The sequence below is a fragment of the Nematostella vectensis genome, chromosome 15, assembly GCF_932526225.1.
Source record: "Nematostella vectensis chromosome 15, jaNemVect1.1, whole genome shotgun sequence".
In the NCBI taxonomy this organism is placed as follows: Eukaryota; Metazoa; Cnidaria; class Anthozoa; order Actiniaria; family Edwardsiidae; genus Nematostella; species Nematostella vectensis.
Window position 1 is genome coordinate 6,085,470 of NC_064048.1, and position 21,806 is coordinate 6,107,275.

General features: G+C 37.6%; 1 protein-coding gene and 1 long non-coding RNA gene across 4 annotated transcripts in view; one reads left to right on the top strand and one right to left on the bottom strand.

Moving 5' to 3' along the window:
• Positions 1-757: 757 nt before the first annotated feature.
• Positions 758-1,769, bottom strand: LOC125560644. Its single transcript, XR_007306714.1, has 2 exons — positions 1,663-1,769; positions 758-1,231 (listed from the first exon to the last, which is right to left on the bottom strand). It is a non-coding gene; the product is annotated as an uncharacterized LOC125560644 (long non-coding RNA).
• Positions 1,770-13,050: 11,281 nt separating this feature from the next.
• Positions 13,051-21,806, top strand: part of LOC5511387 (neuropeptide Y receptor type 2) — a 36,194-nt gene continuing 27,438 nt past the window's right edge. Inside the window, exons 1-2 of one of the 3 annotated variants that reach the window (XM_048722551.1) lie at positions 13,051-13,076; positions 17,120-17,203. The gene's annotated coding sequence lies outside the window, so the exon portion shown is untranslated. Of the gene's footprint in view, positions 13,077-17,092; positions 17,204-21,806 lie in introns of those variants that run through there. The other 2 variants (XM_048722552.1, XM_048722553.1) reach the window with 2 other exon arrangements.

The window sequence follows — 21,806 nt, forward strand, 5'->3', positions numbered from 1 at the left end:
AACTTTCAACCGAGCTTTTCTCGGCTCCGAATTCACGCTCATTTCTGAGCCTCAAAACTGTAATGTGCGCAAAGTATAAGAGCTTGACCGCACAATTTGGCAAAACGCTAGGTTATTCATTCAAGAGTGATACCGTGAGCGGCTTTTAAGGGATTTCGAGCGGATCGTATTTTATGTACTTCGGTGTCGTGTTACCTGGAGATTGTACATTCCTCTAACTTTGACTCAAATTTGCATAAGCACGCCGGGCACAAAGGGTCCTAAAATCGGCAATGTTCGCCTGTACTTTTGATCAGCGGATGCGCGCGTGAGTCTGGCGGGGTTTTCAAAATGGCGGCTCGCTACAGCCGTGAAGAAGTGCTCGCTCTTGTCCTTGATGACAGTGATCCTGAATATAAAGAGGATTATGACAACCCTACGACAACGAAGACCGGCAAAAACTCTCGGCGGTTTTGCTTGTCCATTTTTTTTTTTCCAAGGACAAGAAGGGAGAAGTTCTGCACTTTTTTTCGATCCGTTTATTTAAGGTGTTTTGCTTTACTTTGTCCGGCTTCACATCAGAAGAGGTGATTGGATTTTTCAAACGCCAGCTTAAAGGAATGAAGACCGGGCATAAGGTGTCCCTTTTTGTCTCCGAAAACAAGGAGCTGAGACTAGCGTAAAATACATGCCGATCGCAGGTTGTTCTTTCTTTTTATTATGGAGAATGGAACACTTGTGGGGTTCCACAACACAAAAACTGACATTCTCGTTTTTACTGTTTTCTAACCTCTTTCCAAGGAACACTTCTATTCAAGGAACACCTCTATTCAAATGACACCTCTATTCAAGGGACACCTCTATTAAAGGGACACCTCTATTCAAGGGACACCTCTATACAAGGGACACCTCTATTCAAGAGACACCTCTATTCAAAGTAAACCTCTATGCAATTGACACCTCTATTCAAAGAATACATCTATTCAATGGCATATCTCTCCTTAACTCAAGGAATAGTTTTGTTTTATGGACAACTTTATTCAATGAACATCTCTATTCAAGTTACACCTCTATTCAAAGGGCACCTCTATCCAGGCAGACAATGCATTATTTTTAGTAAGATGAGATTCCTGACGAAAAATAGATATTGAATTCAGTGCTTTTCTGCAGTCTCTGTTGTCGTATGGTTGTCATGATCCTCGTTATATTCAGGATCACTGTCTATACAAGGGACCCTCTATTCAAGGGACACCTCTATTCAAAGAATACCTCTATTCAACGGCATTATCTCTCCTTAACTCAAGATAGAACCTCTATGATATTCAAAGAACACTTTTGTTTTATGAACAACTTTATTCAATGGACATCTCTATTCAAGGGACACTTCTATTCAAAGGGCACCTCTATTTTATGGACATACTATTCTAGTGACACCTCTATCAAGGGACACCTCTACCAACAAGAGACACCTCTATTCAAGGGACACATCTATTCAAGGGACAACTCTAGTGAGGGACTCCTACTTTAAGTATATCTGTATTAATAGAAAATATCTGGCAGAAGTATGAAATTGCAAGATTTATTTCAGAAATAGAGGTTACAAAATATGTAACAATTCAATAAATATTGTAAATATATATATATATCACTGTCTATACAAGGGACCCTCTATTCAAGGGACACCTCTATGAAATTGACACCTCTATTCAAAGAATACCTCTATTCAACGGCATTATCTCTCCTTAACTCAAGATAGAACCTCTATGATATTCAAAGATATATTTATAAATATGATATTCAAAGATATATTTATAAATATATATATATATATTTATAAATTGATATGATAATCTTATATTATTCATTATCTTATGAATAAAGTATTTATTAAATGGTCTCTATTACCATAAAAGGCACGAGCACTTCTAAAATTGAAGTAAGATTATATAAATATTTTTCAAATAAATTTTTACTTTTTTGCTAAATCCTTAATTGCTTTAAGCAATGAATGTCAAAAAACTGAATGAATGTCAAAAAACTGTTGTGTGACAGAATAAATATTGGCAAGAATTAATAGTTATGGATATATCAGAATATATATAAATATATCAGCATTACAGTATTATGCCTCAGAATTCAAATATTACATAACTATTATTTTCAGATAGTATAGATCACTTTGTACAGTATATACAAAAAAATATGTGTGAACATTTGCAACATTTTGTTGCATGGGATTTTGAAAACCTCAATAAAGAATAATTTACCAATATATTAAAGTATTTTAATTTTAGTACCATAGACAAATGTTGTTTATTTCTTCCCTGATTCTAGTATATACATTACATATTTACTAAGGGATATACAATTCCAGTTTCCTTACATTTCTTATGAACCTGCATTAGGTAGCCACTTTATTTTATGCCGAAAGCAGATCAATCACACTTTTTATGTAAGAACACAATACAGTAAATGCTCTGCCAACATGCACTCTTGTGAGTGGACAGCTTTACTTCCAAACAACTTTTCTAAACCCAGATTTTGCATCATTGAAATACTGTGTTCAAGTTTATCATAGACCTCACTGCATCACAATAACAATGTTCTTATTCATAAAAAAAGAGTTGCTGATGATTTGAAATAATATATTGATCAAATGTATTCCAAAATTAACATACAAATATGTCTTTTTTTTTATTTGCTGTAATTTGTAATTGTATAACATAAGAGATAGTCTGCATTTAGCATTTGTAAAGATAATGGGATAAGTAGAAAGTATACCAACTTTTTTTTTTACAAAAAAAAGTTCAATAAAGATAATAGAAAATCAAACATTTTATTTAAAAAAAATATTTCATCACCTATCAAAGTCTATCTTTCATAAAAAAAATCATTTAACCATTGGATGCTTACAAATAGATTCTTTTTTTTTGCTATCAAATTAGCCTCTTACATCTTTTTTCTCACCTTTTTAAGGATACAATCCACCTCAGAGTACATCTAACATGCTATTTTCTACAGGATTACATACCTTTATTATTTGACTCTTAGAGCCATGGCAATCAGCCACCAAGAAATGTTTGGATGCAACATTTATATCATGTACACAAAGTGTGTGTACATCAAACATGTTCTGGATGTATGTCAAGGCAAGATAAAAAACAGAGAAATAATGGAAACATGTAAACAGTAGTATTGTAACCCTAAGTGACAGCATTTTGGGTGTAGTCAACAGTAATTCTTACCCCTAAGATATCTTAAAGCTTGCACATCACTATAGCATCACTATAGCAGGTAGCATGACCCCTCCCTCAGTGAAGCATGTCGGATTCTTCCTCCTCGACACTGCATTTCCATTTAAAAACCCCTTCTGACTGCCTCCTTCCTGACTGTTACCTTCCCTACGACTGTCTGAATCTACCTACCTATTTTTAACTGCTATGCAGAGTAAGGTTATTGATTACATTTAAATATAATAGCCTAATAATATAATAACCTAATTACTGCTATCTATTTTCTATTGAGGATATCACTAATCTGAAGAGAATATCCATGTAGCCATCAAATATGAAACAAACAAACAAAGATAATAATTAGACCAACATGAAACTACAAGTCATCTGTTTGGAAGAACTCAGAATTTAGAAAGTACTAAGTCTTACTTAACTATTTTGATTTGACTAAGTTTTCTGATGTAACTTAATTGATTATCATATTTGGTTTCACTTGAGTTTCGTTAAGAACAAGTTTATCCAAGAATACAATAAACTGAAGCGCTGTTGAAACTGAGAATACTTTCACAACAAAGAATAATTATTGTTTATAAGCTACCATAGCAACGCGCGCGCCGAGTTTTTTTAGTTCTATTCCATGTGTTATTTCTTTGACGAAACGATCTTTCGATCTAAAAGAACCAACAATTTGACTATAATTTATAACTCAATAAATCACCCCTCTCAAATAACACGATAGCGTAAAATAATGCGCAAGTCTGGCTAAAACAAATATGTCCTTTCCTTTCGATTCCTTTTCTACAAGCACTGCATTTCTACAAAATGAGTATTATATGTAAACACATTCTATTTGGTTCTTTATAAATACCTTTCTGCTAAGCCTTCTCAGCTTTTCTCGCTTCGCTTTCAAGTTTCTTCTCAGCGATGCTTTGCTAAAGGGAAGAAAACTCATCCTCCAGGTCCTGCAGTTCTCACGAAGAGTCGATCACATTCTGTCACTTTAATTTAGCCTCTCGCATTTACTCTCCGAGACTGAACCTCTTTGGCATATTTACAATTAAACTTGAAAATTAGAGTGAGGTTTCAAAAATAATCGCGCGAGAACAGAGGAGAAATCTACAAAACCAAAATCATAACGAAGACATTCAGGGATTCAAGAATCGGACTACCCTGCTGATTTTCAATAAATTCTTTCGACGTAAAAATAAAATCGGGACTCAAAATAACTGCATTCAAGACATTTTGGGAAAAGTCGCGGAAAGACCGTATCCCTTTGAAGAATAGGCGCAGGAACCACGCGAAATTCTGGCCGTGTTTGATACCAAATCAAACCTTGTTCTTCCGTCTGTGCTTTCCCGCCATCCGATCTTATTTTCCGAAGCTAGCGAAAATCCTACGAGCCTTCGAACATAGGGCCCGAGCAGATTCGTAAATTCGGCACCAGTCCTCTAAAAACGTGCCCCGTCCAAGATGGCGATTTGACACGGAAAACCCTGCCGCTTTTGGAGTGTTTTGTGCCCGGCGTGAAGAACAAAGAACAATATCTCAAAAGCCGAACACGGTCTGGTAGGTGCGTGTATGGTGTTTAACATAAGCCATAAAAAGCAAAGATCTGCCGGATTGTTTAGACACATAATGGATTTTAAGGGATGGGATTTGCTTAAAACAAGCGCGTGATTAGAGCCTGTTAAAAAATAAACCATTTCATCAAACCTAAAAACAAATAGACTTATCGTATTTCCCATTTATTTAGCTTTCCAATGACATATAACATGATCATATCCGATAAAATCTAACACGCGTATCGACATTTTTCCACGACACTTTGGGTTTTTCGGCGTCCTGCGGGCTAAAGGCACCCCCGTACCCTGGTTCCAGAGCCTCGTGCGTCTCCCCACTAGGCTCTGCAATCAGAGTAGCATCCCCGTAATCTTAAAATGAATTTACCCCTATTAGTAGTTGAGGGCAGTGAACCAAAGAAATGTTAAAGAAATAACAATTTTTAAACGCATTCTCAGATTTCCTGGATTTTATTTTGGTGCTCACTTTGCGGTGGGGAAAGTATTTGTATGCTATTTTGTAAAAGATAGGACAATCAGCCCCATCTACTTTCATGGAGCACACCCTGAGTCCACCCCCTCCTCAATAGATGATGCTTCGTACCTTTCTTGCCCTAATCAGTGTTGTGATATGGCATTTACAATAAAAAAACAAGATTATACATATAATTTTATTATAATAAACCAAAGATGGTGGGCAGTAATTAGCGGTGCAGACACTCGCAGCGACCCGGGTTCAATCCCCACTAAAAGAGCGTTATTTTTTTTAATAATAATAATAATAATATTAATAATAATAATAATAATAATAATAATAATAATAATAATAATAATAATAATAATAATAATAATAATAATAATAATAATAATAATAATAATAATAATAATGATGATGATGATGATCATGATGATGATGATGATGATGATGATGATGATGATGATGATGATGATGATGATGATGATGATGATGATGATGATGATGATGATGATGATGATGGTGGTGGTGGTGGTGGTGGTAGTGATGATGATGATGATGATAATAATAATAATAATAAATTTGACTGTTCTTGGTGTGTTAGGACATCGAAAAGGAAAAAAAAGGTATAAGGACATTTCTAATATGCACTCTCAGCATCTTGGATTTGTTCATGCTTTGTTCAGTATCCTGTATATCTTTTATGCACACAAGAAAATAACTAGGAAAATAAATTTGCATTCACCATTGGCTCGCAGAGCCTTTGATTATTTTGTGGTCCGATATCCATCAAATCGCGCGCTCTGATTGGCTCTCGTGAGGTTCACCTCCAATAAGTCGATTTGTAAAATGACTAACGAGAACGTTGCTTTTTATGCCCTATTATACTGAGTTTCACATTAAAACATGTTTTATCGGGATTCGATTGACAATTTTTCTGCCCTCGTCGCCGGTCAGTATTCACGATATGGTAAATGACATATGTAAGTTTTTAGCTGGATGATATACCCAAACACACCCAATACTAGATATATAGATATGAATGCGCTGCGAGTGGTCTAAACGAACTAATGGCATACAACGAGCCCCTTCCCGATATACGTTAAAATGGCATATTTCGTCGAATATGTTCTGATACCGAAAATAAGTTGCTGAGAAAAAAATATTTGTTCCTTTTTCCCATGAGGGACCATTCCTTTTTTTCCCAGTCAGCATTTGTAAGAATTTTTTTTCCACTGCCACCAGCAGTTTCCAGCCAGCGGCATTTTCGCACATAAATGATTGCCCGTATAACCGATCCGGACGATTTTTCCCCAAGCATCCGCTCGAGCGCCCCCAAAAATATTCCCAGCACAATTAGTTCGACTCCATAAATATGCAAGCAAAACCAATCGGGACTATTTTTTTTGCCAGCAACCGAGGGTCGAACATTTTCCCAGCCAGCAAAAAACGGGCTGCTGCGGAACAGATATTTTGCCGCACCTGGCTAACAGGGCTCCAACAAAACAAATTCAAAACACTTCATCCATTTACCTTTCTTGTGTGCTTTAATGGATTGCTATTTGTCAAAGCCACAGCAGTATTAGTAGAGTTGCAGCATCTAATTTTTTTTCCCCTCAGAATGAAAGAATTTACAAAACTCACCTTTATACATTCGTTTACTCCTTTGGCTTTTTATTCTGGCTCAGATTCGTATTTCGTGTAGAATAAGATTGACACGAGAAATAAAGTATTATTTGGACAGAAGTATCAGAAGCGGACTTGTTTTTGTTCGAGAATTCGTATTTCAGAGATTATTTTTTTAATTCACCATGATTATAAAACAGTAACTCAAATAATAAATAGAGTTACGGTAAAGTAAAACTTCATTTTAAATTTAGACTTATTTAATACGATTTGAATACGTACCGTTTCATTCGTTTCGGCGAGAAACCAACATGGATAAACGTACTTTTACTTCTTTAATGGCTTCGATTTTTCTGCCTTAGGCGGAACCACAGGGCTCCCGCGCGATGACCAAAAAACGTCATAGTTATATTCCATTTCTCCATACCCATGGTGTTCCGCGCTGGCCCCGCTAGACCTACCCATGTACGAAACAATGCGTGTTTAGCAGCATGGGTGAATATTTATTCGGTCTTAATTTCAGGCTTGGTGCTTCTTATGATGAGTAAAAAGGGAACAATGCCTTCTTTATCTCCAGTAAGTTTAGAATAACAGTAGCGGTAAACAACAGTTTGAGGGTGAACTTGACAATCCGACGCGCGCTAGCGTGGCCACCTTGACTTTTTTAATAAAAGCCAATGAGGATGCGAGAAATGTGTTTCCTTGATTGGCATCAACCTCACTAGCCAACCAGCGTAACACAAAATAATGTACATGTGTGGTGTACCACGCGTATACCACTTCCGTTTTACGCCGGCGCGGTGCAATTTTGAAGCTATTTGGGCATGCGCCAAAGTCGTCGTGAAACGTGGCTGCCGGCTGGCTAGCTGGCTATCAATTTCACACTTTTATAAATGAGTTCGTAACTAATGGTTTTATTTTTTTATTGTATAACTCGATAAACGATATAACTCTGACTACACATGCGCAGTAAAGCATAACTACCTCATTGTACCTTTATTTTTACTCCGGCATTTTAATACTCAAATATTAACGAAACTCATAAAAGTATCAAACTTGTATTGGTATAATGTGGTATAATGCAACATGAATTTAAATTGACTTTCAAATTTATTGGGCGACACAAGCTCCCTGTGCCCCACCCCCCGCGATGGCCCTGTTATTTACAACACACTGTCAGCTTGGATCCAAAGAAACTGAGTTCTGTATTAAATCTCATTTCACAGTGCGGAACATTACCATTTTTGGTTATATTTGATAAACAATCTGATAAACCAATCAGAGATGAGTATTACTATGCCCAGTCTCACGCGGACCCGCCTCAACTCAGAGTGGGAAAACAAAATGGCGGTTCCGTCGAATCGGGAAATCATGTTGAACGCCGCTTTTTAACTCTCTGCTAGCAGTGATTTCTTCTTATCTGTTTAAGCAGGGATTTCACCGACTCAGTGCGTCATATATACCCTATTTGTGTTGTTTCTCATCGGCAACAGACCTAATTGGAAGGGTTATTTTTACGACTTCACCGAATTGTACTGTAATGAACGCGGAAGGGTAAGCCACTGCTAGCAGGCTATAACATGGATCAATTATCTAATTATCTAGTTGTACGTTTCATCAAGTCATACAAATGCACAAAATTTCCCTGGATTTATCTTGCTTTCGCACTCGGAATGAAGACACTCCAAGAAAAATTTTAGCTGGGATATTGAAACTAAAATGAATCTTATACAGAATGGCAGCGAGTCTCATTACAAAAAATGAAGCTAAATCGTATACAGATTGGCCGCGAGTCACTGTTTTTTGTATGCAATTTAAAGACACTACATGAAAGTACTGTTTAAATGTTTATATTTGATCCTGGAATAAATAGATTTGCTATGATCAGGAAATCTCAGGGATGGCAGTCATTATTCATTGCTGCATTAGTTTGCTATTGCTCGTTGTAAAAAAAGTCCTCACCACAAATGCTCACATTATGGCTTTTTTTTTTATAAATGGATTCTAGAGGGGGCACTTGTTTGAGGGGCTATGTAATGTGCTTATTCAATGAGGGGTGTATGTATACCTCGGTGTCAGAACCATCCCCAAAGGACTTCATTGTATCCAGCTCTGTTTTTATCATGATTCATTTATTCAAAAAAAGGAAGTTTTGTGACACAAATCGTGCTTAATACACAGGTTCTAACACCAAGTTAGAGCCATTGAGGGTGTATTTCATTGTGTGTGCAGACAAATGGAAAAAAGGCATAAAGTGTAAACTAGGGTGAGGAAAAGGCATGGTAAGGGCAAAGGGGTGGTGACTAAGGGTATGTCTAATTGGGGGTGCTGACAATGGTTGTGAAGATGAAGTAAACTTGTACCATGTTTGATTACTAGGCTTGGAGATAATAGGAGAATGGGAGTATAGTCATACCCTGGGTACCAGAGGCTCCAAGCTTCACTAGAGCAGATATCATATGGAAAATATCTCAATTTGAAAAGATTTCCCAAACGATATTTTACTTTCGAGCACAGGAACTCATCAATCAAATATCAAACTTGGTATAGAGCAGGATACTTTGCTGTTTTGGTCGCATATCAAACATATTCCCAACATATAGTGTCCTTCGTATGTATTGCCTTATATGGGCATTGATGCCCATATTTAGAAGGGCTAAAGTTTTCCCGCTCCCGGATCTCCAGAAAACATGGTAAAAAAAATGCTGATTCCTGTCAATTTGAGACTTGCGGCCAAAATTTGTTAGAAAAACTTGATCGCTTGGTCAAATCTTTTTCTCACTGATCTTGAAAAGCCCTTAGACCCAGGCCTCCAAGAGGTCGGCCGAGTGGGTATGAAGGTCACCCAAATATTGATATGCTTTTTGCGATGCGACGTCTCGCTAACAAAACAAATTCAAGTTTCAAACTCCGCGCGGCCATTTTAAATATTTGCACAATAAGTAGGTAAATCGATATAACCAAAAATAGTAATGTACGGCACTGTTTCACCTTGTGCTATTGAACAATTAAGATCTTTCTCTCCCTCTCCCTCTCCCTCTCCCTCTCCCTCTCCCTCTCCCTCTCCCTCTCCCTCTCCCTCTCCCTCTCCCTCTCCCTCTCCCTCTCTCTCTCCCTCTCCCTCTCCCTCTCCCTCTTCCTCTCCCTCTCCCTTTCCCTCTCCCTCTCCCTCTCCCTCTCCCTCTCCCTCTCCCTCTCCCTCTCCCTCTCCCTCTCCCTCTCCCTCTCCCTCTCCCTCTCCCTCTCCCTCTCCCTCTCCCTCTCCCTCTCCCTCTCCCTCTCCCTCTCCCTCTCCCTCTCCCTCTCCCTCTCCCTCTCCCTCTCCCTCTCCCTCTCCCTCTCCCTCTCCCTCTCCCTCTCCCTCTCCCTCTCCCTCTCCCTCTCCCTCTCCCTCTCCCTCTCCCTCTCCCTCTCCCTACCCCCTCCCCCTCCCCCTTTACGTACGCACTGCGTACCTATGTTTAATTCTTAGTAAGACCCGCCATCTTGAATGAGAAACACTTTGTTAGTAAAGCAAGAAAAGATAACAGTGCTGTATCAACCATCAATGTAATAACATCCTTATCGTGTGCGAGTCAACTCGAACACGATAAGGTCCTTCTAGTTATAAAGTTTTTGTCGATCAAGACAGGTAATTGCTACAAGCTAATTGGCCCACTGTCTAAACACTATGAGGCCACGGTAGCGCGCGTCGTACTAAAATTATAACGGTTTTGCAAAAGATAATCACCATTTTTATTCCTTTGTTATCCAAATCATAAATTTATTTTCTTATTAAAAAGTATATTTTTTATTATTTGCCATCTTTTTAAATTAGATTGTGCGATTTAAAAAAATTCGAGGCAGGGACGGTGGACTGCTTGACAATACTGACCTTGAGATGTAATACTCATCCGGCTCGAAGGACCAATGTTCCCTCTACACGGGTAAAAATACGATCTTTATTTTCAACAATAACAGACACCGAACAAAGCGTCAACAAAACATGGCTTCTCTCGAAGAACTCTATACTCTTCGCGCCTCCGGGCATTGTGGGTAGGGCCCACAGGCAACCCGCGCGCCTTACAATTCTAAATAGTGGTCGCCGAACCGACCACCTCTCCCTCTCCCTCTCCCTCTCCCTCTCCCTCTCCCTCTCCCTCTCCCTCTCCCTCTCCCTCTCCCTCTCCCTCTCCCTCTCCCTCTCCCTCTCCCTCTCCCTCTCCCTCTCCCTCTCCCTCTCCCTCTCCCTCTCCCTCTCCCTCTCCCTCTCCCTCTCCCTCTCCCTCTCCCTCTCCCTCTCCCTCTCCCTCTCCCTCTCCCTCTCCCTCTCCCTCTCCCTCTCCCTCTCCCTCTCCCTCTCCCTCTCCCTCTCCCTCTCCCTCTCCCTCTCCCTCTCCCTCTCCCTCTCCCTCTCCCTCTCCCTCTCCCTCTCCCTCTCCCTCTCCCTCTCCCTCTCCCTCTCCCTCTCCCTCTCCCTCTCCCTCTCCCTCTCCCTCTCCCTCTCCCTCTCCCTCTCCCTCTCCCTCTCCCTCTCCCTCTCCCTCTCCCTCTCCCTCTCCCTCTCCCTCTCCCTCTCCCTCTCCCTCTCCCTCTCCCTCTCCCTCTCCCTCTCCCTCCCCCTCCCCCTCCCCCTCGAGGGGGGGCAGGGACGGTGGACTGCTTGACAATACTGACCTTGAGATGTAATACATTACGAGACAAGTTTGATTTAATTTGTAAGATGTATTGGCACAAGGTCGCCAAATCATCAATTACTGACCGCAAACATCCCTTAGGATAAAACACCTCTTTTTTATTAACCTGAAATGGTCCCAAATTGACAACAAGAAATGTTCCTCCCAGTATTTGCTCTTTCTAATCGTAATAATTCAGTCTTTAGGTTATTAATTGCTCTTTCTGGTTTAATGAGAAAAGCGCTTTCACAACATTTCTCTGAAGATGATGTTTTTAGTTCCCGCTCGAGTGTTGAAAGGCAAGGCGAATTGCAAAGATATTTTCATCAATCGTTTTTAAATGATTAGACATGAGTACAATTTTAATGTAACCGTATCTTCTTAAGTAACTTAAAAACAGGTGGTCAGGATTTTGACGTGATCGTTCAATGGCTGAAGGGTGAGTTAGAAAAAGCCTCTTTAAAAACACTGGAAAAAATTTTATAAACAACTGAAACAAAAAAAAATGATGCTGCTTAACGGCATTGACTTTCAGACTGAAAAAAAAGGTGTTGGCGATTTCTTAATGCTTATCACCGCCACACATTTTATATATTAACAGGCAGCTATATGTCTTTAACGCCGCTCTAAGATTGACAAAGCATCTGAGGCAATAGTAATGTGTAATTGTTTGAAAATATTTTTAACAACCCAATACTGACTGAACTGTTGCTACTTTTATTACCGCATTAAAAAGGGCAAAAATTTGAAAAAAATATTTGTCTGACCTTGACAGAGGCAACTTAGTAGTGAGCTTTATTACATAAATAAGATTAAAAAAAAATAAACGAATACCGACTTGACTTTTTCGGAACATGTGACAACTTGAGTTTTTTTTTATGATTATATTTATATTACCGAATGGTATACTGGTGTTAACGGAATGAGATCATAAGTCCGATATTTTATATTTTTTGGTATAAAATAGAATGATACCGCTTTCACGGATAATGTGACTCTTGAGAATTTTTTTTTTCATTTTTTTTTTTTACATAAACTAAAGCCCTGTGTTTGTGTTGAGCCGCTTCAAGCCTTTATCCAGCTGTTGAGTCACAAAATTCTCACAAAGACACGAGCATCCGAAAAATCGTGACTTTGTTCCGACTGCAGTTATTGATGACTTAAGAAGGTGTTTTTCACGTACAACTGAGATATTTGCATTGCCGAATGATATACAATGAAATAATAAGTCCGTTTTTTTTAAATTTAGAATGATCAAAAGAGAACAATATAAAAATTAGGACAAACGACCATTTGATTTTTTTTCTTTTTTTTTTTTTTTTTTTACAAGGACGAACTGTTTGGTTGTCTCACCCCAAGTATTTTTATTTTCGGTTACACAAAAATCGTGGTTTTGCGTCGGTGAAATAAAAACAACCTCATAGCTGATAATTCCAGCGTAAACAATAACTGCGTCTTTTATTATTTTTTGTCTCCCTCTTGTATTTATATTGGAAAAGCAATCCTGCAATGGAGTTCTAGTAAAGACCGCCGTTGGAGACGGACAAAGGTAAGCTTTGATAACTACTTTATCTCTTTTATTAAATTTTCCAACCGACAAAAATTCATCATCAATCATTACTTACATAAACATAAAGTATAATTATTCTTTTTATTAATACTATTATTCTCGATTATTTAGCAAGAAGTATTTTGAATAAAAATGTGTATTTGGAGCACTGAGACACTGCTAAAGCTTAGAACACTAGGCATACTAAATAATCGGAAATTGTACTTTCTTGTTGTTCTTTTGCTCAATAATCACCTAGTGAAGTTCATCGGTAAACAGCCGAGTAATCTTTTTTAGCATCTGGGATTTCTCTCAAAATAGGATAAAACCGCCCCAGGGAAATCAAACACATTGGCGGCCGTTCATGCTGCGCTCGAATGGAGAAATGGCGGGAAATTACGTAGAAAGGCTGATATATTGTGATAATTATTTCGTGTTGTCTGCAATAAAAGTAATGTCGTTGTGGATATTCTGGGAGCCTAGAAACCGTAGTATGGGTGAGAAAAATGATCTGAGGATAAACTGTGGGACTTCGCTCATTTTTATTTATAGTTTTGATGAAAGTCGCAGACCGGAACCCCGTGGGTACCATAGAGCATCAGCATGGTGAAAACCGCTAAAGCGATGTATCACACAATAACAGTTCAAATAAGATTTGAAATAAGATTCCTTTAGAAAGCTCTAAGTAACAACAGGCACCAATATGGGCATTTAAAATCAGTTTTGAGAATATTGTGGACAGCAAAAGGGCTTCATTTGTTATAAGAAGCGGAAGGTATTTAGAAAAAAAGCTTGTCTTCGACAACCATTCGTCAATTAAGTGCATATTTTGTTAGGAAACAGCTGTGCTTTCCCTTTCCAAAGATACCTGGTTCGAACTACACTTACCCTGGGTACCAGAGAGCTCCGAACTTCGCTAGGGTAAACTACACTTGACAAGAATTAATATAGAAACAAAAAATTAAAAACAGCATTAGTTTTTTTGTTAACTTAAATAAAACTTGATGAAAAAGCGAAGAAGAAATTGATCTATTATTTTCATTTTTACGACATTTCTCTTATAAAGTTGTAAATCAACTTCAGTGCATACACCCTGTGTTTCACTTATCTCGTTCTCGAAAGTAAACGAGCAGCAAACCGTAAAAGCTGAACTCTCAAACACACTTAGATAGTAAGCATAGAACCAGATAACCTTCGAAATCTTCTGGCTTTCAGTAATTAGAGTGGCTAGGTTACTAGTTTCCCTGGGCCAGGGCTCACCCAAAAGCCCATCGTCCGAGGAGAATCCAACTTACAAAAATCTTTACAGTTCTTGTTTATCCAATATTTAGAACAGAGATATATCCAGCCATATATCCATTTCCATCAAGGGGCATGAAATTTCTTGTACTGAGAAATTTTAAAGCCTAATAGTTTTAGGGCGCGTTTTTTCCCGTCATTTTGGAACGGGAAAGGTTTGGTAGAGAATGTTCAGAATGGCATTCGAGTCATTCTGCTACAGATAGCAGAATGGGTGGAATGGCCTTCATTCCATTTCGGAATAGGAACGCTGGATAAACGAACGCGCGCGTTTTCTATTATAACCGTTCTTATTCCTGAATCACGAGTAAAAAAACGTGCCTAGTGTCTTCAGAAACGTAAACATGTCAGTAATCATGATCCTTATTGTCAAATTTGACTTTGAATTCCCTAAAAGACGCACTGTGTTTTTCTTAATCACTTTCTATATCAATTTAAACACTTGCATTCCTGTATAAATTTTCAATATTTGGAAAATATTTATCACGGAGATATCGATTTAATTTCAATACATGTCCAAAGATATATACTATAACTATGTAAAATTATTGAAATTATCTTGGTACATCATTTCTGACGGCGTGATTTTCGAAATTATCATTTCTTAAGTAGTCATAATAATCGTGGCAAACGGAAAACAAACGCCATATTAAAACAATGAGCAACTGTAGCCCCAGCGAGGAAATGCAGATGATAAATATATACGGACACAAACGGTTAACCATGTGGTCCGGTTCACGGTGATTTACGAGTTTAATAACTTCTTCTTTTGGCTTACATTTGTTTTATTAATTTTAAGTAGTCTTTTGGATAAAGTACTTTTCCTGGTCTGTCAAAGTGTTAGCTTGAGTTTATAATTCTATTTTGTCGCATTTTCACGGTTCTGTGCAAATGGAAAGTTTGCGGATAACCATTCAAAAGTAGAAATTATCCAAAGGTTCTCCCAGTGTAAGATTTGAGAAAATAACACAATCATTTATAATATCATCCGCGTCCGATTCCCCATGAAATATATCATATTAATACTACAGTACTTAATTTGACGTGTTAAAATGTCAGAAAAGTATTAATTCAGTTATATTACTTTGAACAAATTTCTTTATCAAAGATTGGGTTACATCAGAGGCCTGCATTTTTCATGTCATATGTTTTACTAAAAGCAAAATTTATTTAATGGTATATCAATAATCCGTTTGTGTGTGTGTATATGGAGGGGGGTTGAACTGAGCCCCTGTTTAGGTTATACGTAGCGGCTTAGGAAGTAGATCAAAGAAATGCTTGCAATAAAAGCGTGATACAATAAATGATATTAAGTACTATTTTGTTGAAATTAGTACAACTATTAAGTGAAAATAGCTGGAGCGTGGAAGCGGTGTAGATTTCAAGCTCTCAGTGAACGAATGTATGATGAAATGTTGAAATCAACACCGCCTTCGCACTTCGATTATTTTTACTAATTTCACTAAATTCTACAAAATAGTACTAAATATCATTTAGTGTTTCACGCTTTTATTGCAAGCACTCCACCTTGTACACCATGTTTAGAAAACACAGCGCCCCAGATTTTGCACTCTCTTAAGGACAACAGCCCAAATTTTCGTACCCTCTTGGGGACAACCGCCTCAATTTTCGTACCCTCTTGGGGACAACAGCCCCAATTTTCGTACCCTCTTAAGGGTAATAGCCTCAATTTTCACACCCTCTTGAAGAGAACAGCCCCCATTTTTGTACCCTCTTGGGGGCAACATCCCCAATATTCGTACCCTCTTAAGGGTAATAGCCTCAATTTTCACACCCTCTTGAAGAGAACAGCCCCCATTTTTGTACCCTCTTGGGGGCAACATCCCCAATATTCGTACCCTCTTGAGGGTAAAGCCCCATTTTTTGTACCCCCTTAAGGGTAATAGCCCCAATTTTCGCACCCTCTTTAAGAGAACAGCCTTAATTTTTCCGCTCTTGAGGACAACAGCCCCAATTTTTCAATTACTTTTGCACATCAGCCCCAAATCGGACCCCTGCTCAGCAAAAAAAGGTTATATCTTGTTTGGATTTCCTTTTAAAACAAGCCATCCTGATATCATCTAGAGAGTCAGAAATAACACCATTGATGAAATGAAGTCATGGTTAAATGGTTAAATTAAAAAAAAAATAGAAATATTGGCTTTAAACACAAGACAGAGAAGGTTAAAAAGCTTTATCCTATCGAGAAGGACACCCCCATATACAGAATATTAGGGGTCCCCCCTTACCCTTTCAATAGTCTTCCATATTTGTTACAGCCAGAGGTGATTTCTATGCTCGATTCTCAACGGCATTATATTGCTACAATACTCCCCCGACCTGTCAAGCTGTCAGCTGAGCGTTCATGTCGTTTTTCATCCCAGCTTAACCCAAACTCACTGCATTGCGCAAATGACGATTAAAAAAAAGTCGGCGACTAGAAAGGAGACAGGTTGCTATTTGAGAAGAGTCCTGTCGTCGCCTACTCGAAATGTTAGCATCAGAGCCAATAAGTGAACATATCCAATGCTCTCATGTTACTAATCAGTCATCAATCTGCAGATTTTTCAATAATTTGACTCGTTTCCCTGGAAGAACAAGTCAATATGGATTATGCTCTTCAATCATAAAACCCATTTTGTCTTTTGGCATTAAGCTCTCCATTCCCTTTATTAATTTGAATTGTTTTCTTTTTCCGACTGATATTGGCTTTTCTAATCTGCATTTTACTATTCATGATATAGGAAGGAAACCTGGTTACGTAAAGCTTACCACGTTATCAGTTGGAACTTGAATGACTTGCTTCAGACACAGATACCCCAACACAGGTATGTTCCTTTGTTTAAACCTTTAAATTGTGTTTTTACTAACAGTAGTCATATGTGGCTTAAACCTTTTAGAACAATAATTAAAAGACTAGGGACTGACCTTTTTATGATGTGTAGGTAGGAACGTGTCCATGTCACTAGAAAAAGAATATTCGAACAAGAAAACCTTAGCTCAAAGGCTAAGCGGAAGCTAACAGAAAAAAAGCCAAGCTACCCAATAAGCCTCGGAATAAAACAGACAAGAAAAAATATTTTATTTCTCATGTCAAATGGTCGGTCCCAATCACTTTTTTTTTTCAAAAATATGGTATGTAAATGCCAATCTAAAATACACTTTTGCGGTCATCACTGAAACGATCCTTATTTTTGAGATAGAGAGAAAAGAAAACAGAAAAAATGACAAGCTATAAAATTGACAACAAGCAAGTTGCATATAAGCAGTCCAATATATCTAAGAGAATCTCGATTTAGAAAAATCCAAAATCCAATAAAGCGCACGTATTACTATTGCTAACTCTGATAGTTATTCGTGCTGTGATCGCAGTTTAAGTGAAAAAACTTGATAAATAAAACGGTTGATAGGATTAACCCTAGTACTGGAGTTGCATTAACCTTCTCACTCTCTTGCTTAAGGCATTTATCTAAATTCTGATAATATATATAAGATTATGGTATACGCCTACTGTTCTTTGAAAAAACCTTCATATTAATGCGTGATATACCATAAAACAGACTATTCATGTTTTTTAAGATTTGAAAAAAGGAAATTCCTACTTATTAGAAGAATAGAAATTGTCTATGTTTATGTTTCCGCAATTTTAACTCTTATAACGTATGTTTAAAAATAATATCGTTCTCTGACTCATATTTCATTCCGGTTATTTTTGACGCCTAAAAAAATTCCATTGTTTTTGTTTTGTTTTGTTTTGTTTCCTCCTTTCGAGTTTTAAGAGCAACCGCCTTTAATTCAACATAAATAAGATTCTCCGGGAAAGAAAATATTTTACTCAGCAGATTACTTTATGTCAATCATTCTATCATTGTGTCAGTCAACAACAAGGGAGATAGATACTCAACGCGAACGAGAAAGGAGTTTTTGGAAATATAGCACCAAGTAACATCAAACTATCCCAAAGCGGTTGCCAATTTTGTTCACGAGAAATTATATATACATATCCTTGTATTTATCATATTTATCTAGAGTTTTTCCTTAATAGTTAAATTCGCTCACTGGTTAAAAGATAAGTGAACACAAATTAGAATCCTTTGTCATGTGACATTAAGCCAAATAATTATATTTGGTTGCTTCTCTCTGATAATTGGATCCAGTTTCCATAGACGAAGAAGGGCTGATGATTTGCGTAGAGCTGAAGTCTAGATTGTTCCTGCTTTTATTACGAAAAAAAAGGATAACGAAGAACGGAAATGATAATTAGTATTTGCAAACAATTATAGTTAATCTGACAGTACTCATCATTGCTTATTCAATAAATCTAAAAAAAGGTCAACCAAAAAAAAATAATCCTTATTCAAAGCCGTATTCCTGTTCAAATATGAGATTTCGGCGATTTTGTTTTGTGATAGAAGTCATTTAACGATGAGTTCCCAAAAAGCTATCACGAGCTATTGCAGTTTGTTTAGCTTGAGGCACTTATTCCGTACTTGCGAAGTCTCTTTTACTGTGTATTGTTTTGACTAAATATGAGCTCCGCTATTACGTGGCTCTAAGCATCTCATTTCTTTTCTTCTTTTATGCATCACTGTCTCCTGAATTTTTTCTGCTTCCCCCGCCATTTTGTCATCCTTATCAAAATACAAAGTGTGAAAAAGCATCCATTTTCCATCGGCTGATATGGTAAACTATACACTCTTTTTTTAATAAAAACGTCTAATTTCAGTTGAGGCTGGGCCGTTCTTATTTTTGGGACATCTAACTGCGGTGATCCTAGAACCTAAAATTTCTTAAACCTAAACAGAACCGAATCAGAGCCTAAATAGAACCGAAACACAACCTAATAGCAAGGGGGAGGGTAATTGTTAATAACAAAAAAAATTCAAAATTACCTATTTTCTGCATAGAATTACAGAGTGAAATACTTCTGAATATGTTCTTAACGATGTTCTTAAATTTTAGTGTAAGTTCTATAAGAATATAATATCCAATTAATTATTAGGAAGAGAATTACACTTATGATCAAAAGCAATAATAAGGTTGTTACTATGAGCACAATTTGATTCTGCATTTTAGAACGGATCAGGTCTAAAAAAATTCTGTTATCTGAGCCTTGGCATGTCGTTAGCATGTTCTTATAGAAAAGTTTCTTGTAAAAGAAGAGTGTATTGCGATATCTTCAATTTGATTTGGTAAATTAGAAATAACTTTGTTGTTTTGAGTAGACACCACATAATTCGTCTGCCAATATTGAATGAACAACAGTAACAAAATGTGGTTGTCCAGGCCTCTTGATAATGGCTCATCTAAAATAAAGCGCCAAATGTTGCAGACTCGACTATCTTTTACATCAGTAACACCATTGCTTGAAAGTAAATTTGTAAACACTAAAGATTCTTCAAGATTTGTCACGCAACTTCTTAAACATAGAATAATCCCAGCATTTTCCGTCCAGCGGTGTTGATATTCCAATTTTATCTTTCTCATTTTCATTCAGAAATGATATATAAGACGAAATCGTGAGTCTCCAATGAGCTATTTACACCCGCCATCCGGCTCGAAGGACCAATCTGATAAGATGCGGAACAACGATTTCTATAAGAATTCCGTTAAGATTATAGGCTCAAATAGGTATGTATAGTTTGCGCTGTTCCCTCGAGGTATCACTTCGATAGTCGTTCCCCAGTTTAGCATTTTTCGCTTTTTAGTAGACATTAATTGAACGTTGAAGCGTTGTTATCGAAAAGTTAGATCGCTTCATAGATTGTAAAAACTGATTCATTTTACAGCACTTTTCTGTCCTGTTGGCTTTAAGAATTTAATGGGAGCAGTAAGCTTTAGAAGTATAGTACTTCTACATAAATGGAGACTACTAAAGAGACGTATCCGGCCCTTTCTAGATCAACAGGGAACCGGTGATTTCTACGGAGCAAAAGCGAAAAGAAACCAATATATTTGCCACTAAAACCACTGATATTAAAATAACTTCATCACGATGACCACCAAGAACGATAACGACAAAATCGCTGTCATCACCACTGTCATTATCATAATCATCTTTGTTTTAGCCAGCCACCATAACCATAATTATTATTATTATCATCATCAGCAGCAGCAGCAACCGCGCCAGCCAATACCACCATCATCATCAACATTCTCATTATAATAATCAAAATCAAATTCATTACACCCGACTTCACCATCATACAATCATCACAGTGCTGTAGCAAGCTTTGAAATATTGGAGAGGCACAATATAAAACATCAAAGAAAATATTGGGGGCACAGCCACGCTCCTACTGGCCATTTCCTTATAATGTTTCGGTTTCGAGGTATGGGGTGGGGGGGGGGACACGTGCCCCAGTGCCCCACCTCCTGCCACGGCCTTGCATCATCATTTTAATATCGAACGTTATATCATCGTTATTCCTTTGTTTTCCCCCTGTTAAACAATTCATTTTCTTTTTACCTTTATCATGGCTTGCTTCATGAATAAACCATTTTCCACGTTTTTCGTATTCCAAGCTCAATTGCCTTTTTGATTCCATTACTGTTGTGTTTTTCCAGGAGCATGATGAATTTCGTGAGCCCAGCTGTGGCGTGTAGTAAATATTAAAAAGTCATCAATTTTGAGAACAAGTCATTGTTTTCAAAATATTCCCGCAGGGAATAATTGCATTTCTTCGGGTGCAATAATTCTCACGGTGAGAACCCAGCAAGATGTTTGAAATAAAAGATTGGCCTTTAAGAGTAAGCATAACTTGGGGATTGCAGGCAATTATGATTGGTCAAAATTTTTTCCTTAAAATGTTATCAATCCGAGCAGAGCTCAGAATGAAATTTGTCCGCACTAAAACGCCGCCAACATTTCTCCTCCCTGCGGGGGCGTTACATTTTTTTCTCCTTCTGTACGCATCCAAAATGCAAAAATAACCTGGTTGTCATCTCTTAATTATAGGACACTCGAAAAAAGGTGCATTTCTCTTTAGATTCTAGCTGCACATTTGTGGCCACTATACCTTAAGTGCTTCGTGTCCTTGCTCATATCTCTCGAAGGCTTCTAACTTCCGTTTCATCACAAATCATTATCACGGTGATGTCAAGTTGCCATAAACGCCCTGCACTAACCCCGAAGGAAACGAGCTTTCATTTTGTGAAAATCAGAAATATTGTGATGTGACTTTCTTATTTTCAAGAAAGGGATTTTAAATCCCTCTTAGTGGCCTAGAAAATCGATTACTTAGCCTATAATTCTACTATAAATCTATGGTACTAAAAGCCTACGACCACCAATGTATACATGCAAATACGACTTAAGTTTGGATACATAATTTCTAAATAGCCTCAGTTCTGACATTTGTTAATGTAATATACCGCACACACAACAAACATTTGTAGTGAAAAGCAGCTCGCGGAAATACCACCATAAAT